The sequence below is a fragment of the Camellia sinensis genome, chromosome 10 (assembly GCF_055761805.1).
Source record: "Camellia sinensis isolate YWXY chromosome 10, ASM5576180v1, whole genome shotgun sequence".
NCBI classification, from domain to species: domain Eukaryota; kingdom Viridiplantae; phylum Streptophyta; class Magnoliopsida; order Ericales; family Theaceae; genus Camellia; species Camellia sinensis.
The window spans coordinates 138358236-138366691 of NC_138970.1; positions in this window are offsets into that span (position 1 = coordinate 138358236).

The window sequence follows — 8456 nt, forward strand, 5'->3', positions numbered from 1 at the left end:
TTAATGAGGAGGCACAGGTCGGGGCCAGCTTGGTATCAAAGGCTTCGACCAGCTCTGGGAGGGGGCGCAGGAGCACCTGACTTGACTATGCCCCGGATTTATTGCTTTATTAGTACTTTCAAGTTTTCTTTATGAATGTAATAAAAAGCAACTTCGATTGTATGCAAGAGCAGGAGAACTCTGTTTTGAAATCAATGAAATTGAAGGTTGTGGTACTGAAAATTTTCCGCTTTGGTCCAAAAAATGGTCTTAGCTGTAAAAAGATTAATTTGGACAAAGTCAGCTTTTATTAAAACTTTTCAAAAACATTTTCGATGTGGATCCGAATTGGACACGCCTGAGATCTATCACCGAGATGCATAACCCCGGATCCCTGCAACTGGAAGGTTGTCCCTAGTGTGAAGAGTACCGCGACACTGCATAGCAACAGAAAGTTGCCCCTAGTTTGCAAAGCACTGTACCGGAGACCTTAACTGAACTCTTGAATGCCGAATAGACAAAGATAACCGAGATGATCAACTGGACAAAGTTGATCGAGGAAAAGCTTATGGCTGAACTCCAGGATGAAGTTTCCTACGTATCCCAAGGATGGGAATCAAGCCTTACGTAGTTCAGGCTTAGGTTCGCTCGGGTATTTTCACTCTCCTTTTACGCTCTAACTTTTGCCAAGGTCTCCCTTTGCGGGTTTTCAACCTTGCGAGTTCAGTTTTTATATTTTCTAATTTTTTTATTCTCTAACTTTTGCCTAGGTCGCCCTTTCGGGTTTTAGGCCTAGCGAGCCTCTCAGGGGTAATATTTCTTCAACTTGTCCATGTTGATCGGTTGGGAAAATTCTAGGCCATCTAGGTCCATTAGGACCACAGCTCCACCTGACCAGATAGCTTTGATGATGTAGGGACCAGTCCAATTGGGTCTGAACTTGCCCCTTGGGTCGTGGATGGGAGCTCGGTTGTCCCTGAGCACAAAATCTCCTTCCTTTAGATTCCTGGACTTGACTTTCTTGTTGAAAGCCTGGGTAATTCTGCGCTGATAGCCTTGAACATGGTACAGTGCTTTCAGTCTTCTCTCATCAAAGAGCATGAGTTCCTCAAATCTGCTCTGCTGCCAATCAAATTCGGCTATTTGACACTCAGCCAATACTCTCAATGACGGAACCTCAATCTCGATAGGTGGAACGGCCTCCATCCCATAAACCAATGAATATGGAGTCGCTCCGGTAGAAGTTCTAATTGAAGTCCTGTAGCTCCACAGAGCGAATGACAGCTTATCTGGCCAATCCCGGTAGGTTTCCACCATCTTCTGCAGTATGTGTTTGATATTCTTGTTGGCAGCCTTGACCGCTCCGTTGGTTTGCGGCCAGTATGTGGATGACTTATGAAAAGCCACGTTGTATTTCTCCAACAAGTCAATCACTTCCTTCTTGAAGTGGGAACCGTTATTCGAAATAATCTCGTTTGGGACCCCGTAGCGGCAGATGATGTTGTTTCTGATAAACTTTGCAACGTGCAACGCCTTCAACACGGCATATGATTGGGCCTCGACCCACTTTGTGAAATAATCTATCGCGACCAGGATGAACTCATGTCCATTCGATCCCTTTGGAGTGACAGCCCCGATCACATCAATGCCCCAAACTGAAAATGGCCTTGGCGAAGTCATGTTGTATAGCTTCGACGGCGGGATGTTCATGCGGTTTGCATGGATCTGACATTTGTGGCATCGCCGAACAAAACTGATACAATCCTCCTCCATGGTGGACCAGTAGTAACCTTGTCTAAGGATCTTCCGTGCTAGCATCACTCCGTTCATGTGTACACCGCACTCTCCTCCATGGATGGCCTCCATCAGGCGCTTCAATTCTTCGGCTTCGACACATAGCTTGTGCATTCCCAAATGACCTTTCTTATACAGCTTACCCCCACAGATGATGAATTGAACGGCCATTCTTCTGATCGCCCGCTTATCCTTGGCATTCGCCCCTGGTGGATACGTCTCTTTCTCCAAGAAGTTCCAAATGTTGTAATACCTGGGGTTTTCGTCCTGAACTTTGTCTATGGCGGCGATTGATTCATGTGCCGGCACAAACTTCTAATCAATAATAACCGGACGCATCCGGACTCCAGACGGGATGTCTATCATGGAAGATAGAGTTGCTAGCGAATCTGTGAACCTGTTGTTCTCTCTTACTAGATGAATGAAAGTTAGCTTCTCAAACCGAGGAATTAACAAGTCCAAGGCCGGGTGGTAAATTATCATTTTTTCTTCTTTGACTTTCCAGTCTCCTTTTGCCTGAGACACCACAAGGTTCGAATCCCCGATGACGTCTAACCGTCTTGCCCCTAGTTCCAGGGCTGCTTCTAAACTGGCAATACATGCCTCATATTCTGCTTCGTTATTCGAGACTTTGAACCGGAGCTTGAAGGCTAGAGGGATACGGGAATTGTCGGGTGCTATCAGCAACACTCTTATCCCATACCCGTATTGATTTGACGCTCCGTCAAAGTACATTGTCCAATATTCGTCGTCGATGTGCAAAATGGCTTCATCTGGGAATAAGTACTCAACTGCTTCACCTCCTTCAACTGGATGATCGGCTAAGAATTCTACTACTGCTCTTCCCTTGACTGACTTGCGTGTTACATATTTCAGATCGAATTCAGAGAGCAACAGCAGCCAACGAGCCAGCCTAACCGTAAGCGCTGGTTTCTCGAAAAGATATTTGACGAGATCGAGTCGTGAAACCAACATTACGGAGTGAGCTAACAGGTAGTGCCGCAACTTCCTAGTAGCCCATACCAGAGCTAAGCAAGCCTTCTCTAATGGTGTGTAGCGAGTCTCATACTCTAGCATCTTCTTGCTCAGATAGTAGATAGCCCTCTTCACCTTGTCCTCTGATTCTTGCGCAAGCATGCAACCCATTGTGGTCTCAGTTACTGAAAGATACAATATCAACGGTCTCCCCTGCTCTGGCGGCGATAACATGGGCGGGTTCTGTAAATATTCTTTGATCTGTTCAAAAGCAGCTTGGCATCGATCGTCCAATTGGAACTTCTTGCCTTTCTTCAGGAGACCAAAAAGTGGTTCACAAGTCAAGGTTAATTTCGAGATGAACCGTCTTATGAATTGCACTTTACCCAGAAAGCCTCACACCTCCTTTTTAGTCCTTGGTGGTGGCATTTCTAAGATGGCCTTGATTTTTGAAGGGTCGACCTCGATGCCCCTTTGTGTAATCAGAAACCCCAGCATTTTTCCTGCTGTAACACCGAACGTACACTTCTGAGGATTTAGCCGCAACCGAAATTCTCTGATCCTTTGAAAGAACTTTTGCAAGGCGGTGTAGTGGCCCTCTCTTTCCTTGGACTTGACAATCATGTCATCCACGTACAACTCAACCTCTTTGTGGATCATATCATGAAATATTGTAGTCGTGGCCTGTTGATATGTAGCTCCAGCATTCTTTAATCCAAACGGCATCAGTTTGTAGCAGTAGTCCCCCACGGAGTGGTGAAAGCAGTCTTTTCCCTGTCTTCTGGTGCCATCACTATCTGATTGTAACCTGAGAAACCATCCATGAACGAAAGCAAAGCACGTCCTGCTATGAAATCCACCAACTCATCAATATGCGGCAAGGGAAAGTCGTCCTTCGGACTAGCTCTGTTCAAATCCCTGAAATCCATGCACACTCAGATCTTGCCATCTTTCTTCGGTACTGGAATAATGTTGGCCAACCAAGTCGGGTATTCGGATACCAGCAGGAAGCCTGCATCGATCTGCTTGGTGACCTCTTCCTTAATTTTGATGGCCTAGTCCAGACGGATCCTTCTGAGCTTTTGTTTGATCGGTCGGGCCTCGGGGTCAAGAGGGATCCGATGCTGTACAATCTCAGGATCGATTCCAGGCATGTCTTCGTAGGACCACGCGAAAACGTCTTTGAAATCTTTTAATAAAGCGACTAAGCGCTCGCGTTCCTCCGAAGACAACGTGGACCCGATCTGGACCAGCTGCGGGTCCTTCTCAGTACCAACATTCACAGTAGTGATTTCATCCATTAAGGGTTTAACAAATCTTTCCTGCTCTTGATCAATTAATCGTTGCAAAACCGGAGGAATTTCTTCCTCGTCGTTTTCATCAAAATTTTGAAAATCCTGATTTAAGCAATAAATCAAAAGCACAGAAAAATACTCAGAAACCACATCCACATCATTCTCATTAAATACTTCCAAGCTGTCCGATTCTTCTGTTACAACAGACTCAAAAGAGAAAGAAAATGACGACCTAAATAGGACTGTGGCATCCGGGTTATCACCCCCAGGAATACCGAACTCAGACTCAGTTGAGCTGGAACGTGATTCCGACTCACAAGACTCGGTGGAATCAGATTCCGGCTCACTACCTGACCCGGTGCTGCTTGATAAAAATCCCTCTTCGTATTGCCAGACGAGAGAGGGTGCGATGGATGCATCCAAAATAGTTGATGGTAGGCCCGCAGCCGTTTCATTCCCAATCATGCATACCGAGGAGTTGCCCCCAAGCACTTCTGTTCGATCGGAGGATCTGAAAGTAGACATGCCAGCGCTACCCCCATTTCATTTTCAGCGTCCTCAGAATGCGCTTCCTTACTCTGCTCAACCTCAGCTGATAGATCTGCCTGTCCTTCGGCAACGTCATCCTAAGGTAGCTGCAGGTCAAAGAAAATCTTAAACCCCGGTACGCGCTTCCTCTCCGCGTTCAGCCACGGCTCTGGGAAGCCACAGAACGGAAAGTCCTCCCCCTCCGGGACGAAGCGTCCGTTTAGGGTACCCTGAATGGGCCGGTGCATTAAGTCAAAAGGCTTCCCTATCTGTTTCGCTTTGGCTCTTCCGGCCATTCAATCCTCTTTGGTGGGTAGATAACCCAATCCAAAGGTATGAGGGTTGTGTGGCACTTCGGTCAATGTTGCGACGCCCTTCCGGTCGCTCTTTCCCAATCCCATCCCAGGGATATGTTGAAGCTTGTTCAAGAGGTATACCGCTTGGGCACTGACATATATCCCCTCGTTAGCGGCCATGATGTCCTGTACAACCCGAGCCTCAACAAGGGTGAAACCTGACATAAACACGTCCTCCATGCCGTGCTCAATTTCCAAAACTGGCGTAGATACTTCCGGCGGTGGATGGATCGATGAATTCCCGAAAACAATGGCTACTCCCTTCCCATAGGGGTATTTCACCACTTGATGTAGGGTGGAGGAAACCGCCTTGACTTGATACAGCCACGGCTGCCCCAAGAGTAGATTGAAGTGGTAGGAACCTCCAAGACATGGAAATCTATTTCATGCTATCCCGGCCCAACCTTTGTTTGAATCTTAACTGTTCCCATTACTTCCCGGCTTGTGTTGTCATACCCCCGAATCACCTGGGCTGTTGGCACAAAGTCCACGATTTTCAAACCAATCGCATAGGCTATCCTTGCCGGGCAGACGTTGATGGCGGACCCTGTGTCAACAAGAACCACCGGTATCCATTTATTCCTACACTCCACAGAGATGTACAGTGGCTTGTTATGGTTTGCCCTCTCGGGTGGTAATTCCTTGTCGGAAAATGTCAGCATCGGGGTAGCTCCTCCCGGAAAAACCAATCCAACCAACTGCTCCGGCGTAGTCTCTATCAAGAGTTTAGCCTTGTCCATGGCTGAAAGGACAGCCTGTCTATGTACTCGAGAAGCCATAAGCAGCCCCCAGATGGAGATGTCTGCTTGTATCTTTTTCAATTGTCTCAATACGGCCTCATGCTCAAGTTGCTTTTCTTTTTGCTTCTCTGCCTCCCTATCTTTTCCAGACGCCTCTGGCTGATCTAGGTGTAGAGGTTTGAAATACCGTCCACTCCTAGTCATGTAATCGACTTCGCCGACATACCAGGTATCATCTGGTTGGTTACTCCCCCTATCTTCGTCTGTGTGGGCAAGACATAGATCATCGTCCTCGCACCACATTCCATCTGCAGCCGACAGGTACCTGTCCGGCTCTGGCATAACTGTTCTCATACTCACAGTACCTTCTATCCCTATGCTCGCAGCATTCTCCATTCCTGTGCTCACAGCAGTCTCAGTCCCTACATGGGCTTTTACCTTCCTGATTCTCTCGGAATCTTCGAATCTTTCTTGTTCCGACAGTGTCAATGCGGCCGACTGTTCAATAATCCCCGTACTCGAAATGCTCCAACCCCAAGCGAAATTCTTGACACCGGCACTCTCCGGCGATGCACTCTGTTCTTCAACCCTTTCGGCTGTCACTGACATTCTTGCCCCTGCCGGGCCTTGTTGTGGCTGAAACTCTTCAACCACATCTGGTTGATCGTCCAACCACCCCATAGCCTCTGTTGATTCCTCATAATCGAACCAGTTGACAGCTGAGTCTCCAGGATCTTGGTTACTGTGAAACTGGAACTTGGCAAGGTCCTCTTCCACAGCCGTTAAATCATCCGTTCCCTGTCCTAGACTGTCCCCTTGGATCACACACAGCTCCCCCTCTGTTGGTAGTTCCATATATGGCCTATCCTGGCCTATTGACAAAATGTAGTCACCTGGATTATAAGCATTCCCAGCACCACTCCCAGATTCCGTAGACTCTGGCTCAACAACCCCCTTCTCCTTTGGAATCTTCTCTCTCCTGTTCTTGATAGTCACCACCGCTGGCTTAGGTTGGGTTATGGAGATGTCCATCATGCACAAAGCGGTGCAATCGGGAAGGAACACTTCCGGCTTAGGCAGGTGGGAAGGAGTGATATAGATGCTAGGATCGTAAGGCATGACCCCAGTTTGGATGAAGTTGACTCTTTTGGGCGGTGGATCTTGGTTATGTGTGGGGAGAGGGTTCGTAGTAACGTTGGGTTTCTCAGGAGGCAAAATCACCCCGTTATCAATGAGATCTTGAATCTCATGACGTAATCGGAAGCACAGATCGGTGTCATGACCGTGCTGTTGGTGAAATGCACAATATTTGGTTGGGTTGTGGGCAGTGGGGAGTCTTTCTGGTAAGGGCCGCGGCTCTAGGGGCTTCAGATGCCCTTTTCTGATTAAAACCCCCAAAGCTTTGGACAGGGGCATATAAAGCGGAGCGAAGGTTCTGGTGTTTTTGGGTGGGTATTTGGCTGTTTGTGGGTTGCTTCCGGACGCACCGGAGAATGGTGCGGCCGCCATAGTTCTTGGGGGAGGGTTGGTGGTGACCATACTCACTTCGGAGGTCCTGGTAGTTGTAGCGCCACTCGGGCCTGCATTAGTGTTACGATTGAAAGTTCTGCGGGGTTGCTCCCGGTCATTATCAATCAAGCCTTGCTTTAAGGCATCCTCAATATGTACCCCCATTTCATGTAGATCAGAAAAGGTAGGGAAGGGGAGTACAATCATCTTTTGCATCAACTTTGGCTGAAGATTGCGCATAATCATCCGAATCTGGTCTTTGTCCGTGGGCCTTAAGGTCATCATCGAAGCCTTAGCCCGCCATCTGGTTACGAATTCTGAGAAGCTCTCTTTGGGTTCTTGCCTTGGTGTCTCGAGATCCCGGGTCGTAATCTCGATTTGTGTATTGTATGAGTACTGCAAGATGAAGGCCTCAGCCATCTCGTCCCAACTTCTCTTGACGTCATCCTCCAATTTGGCATACCATATGGCCGCTTCACCCGACAGGGTCCGACCAAATAGAGACAGCTTCTGCAGTCTAGTGAGGCCCATTGGCCTTAGGATGTCTGAAAACAATCTCAGGTGCACCATGGGGTCCCCGGACCCATCAAATCGATCAATGTGCGGCATTTTGAATCTGTCAGGCAGCGTCACGGCTGCGTCGGTATACCCATCTTCGATTTCAGGGATGGTCTTGACTACCTGGGACTTCTTAAACATCTTTTCCAGCTTGCTTAATTTTAAGGCTGTGGGGTCCACTTCGAACTCAAAAGGAGAGTCCGGTATATTGACAGGCGTGGGCGCCTTGGATTGTTGTGGTGGAATCGGGGGCGGAGCAGGCCCCGCTGGAAGGTCTGTATTCTCTTGGACGTTCCAGACATTCGGTGTTTCTTCAGGTATCGGAACCCTTAGTGGGGGAGGGACATGCTGTGAAGCAGATGCTCCGGTTTGCTGCTGTAACCTCACGATTAACTATGCTAGTTCATTCATAACCGTGGCCTGCTATTTGGCGAACTCTGCCTGTCGGACAGCATCCTACTGCATCACTTTCATGCTTTCTTGGAGTTGGCGCACCATCTCCTCTAAACTAGCCATACTGTTCTGTTCTGACTGAATTATCGGTATATGTTCCCTCTCTGTGAGTGAAACAGAACCCTGATCCCTACTGTACACAGGTGGGGTAGATAAAGCCCTCTGTACTGACTGTTGAACTGATGCCCTCTGCCTAGTTGTCCTCTGTCTAGTAATCGGGGGTAGAGAGTGGTACACTGGTTGTCCGTCTACCGGATCCTCAGATCGAT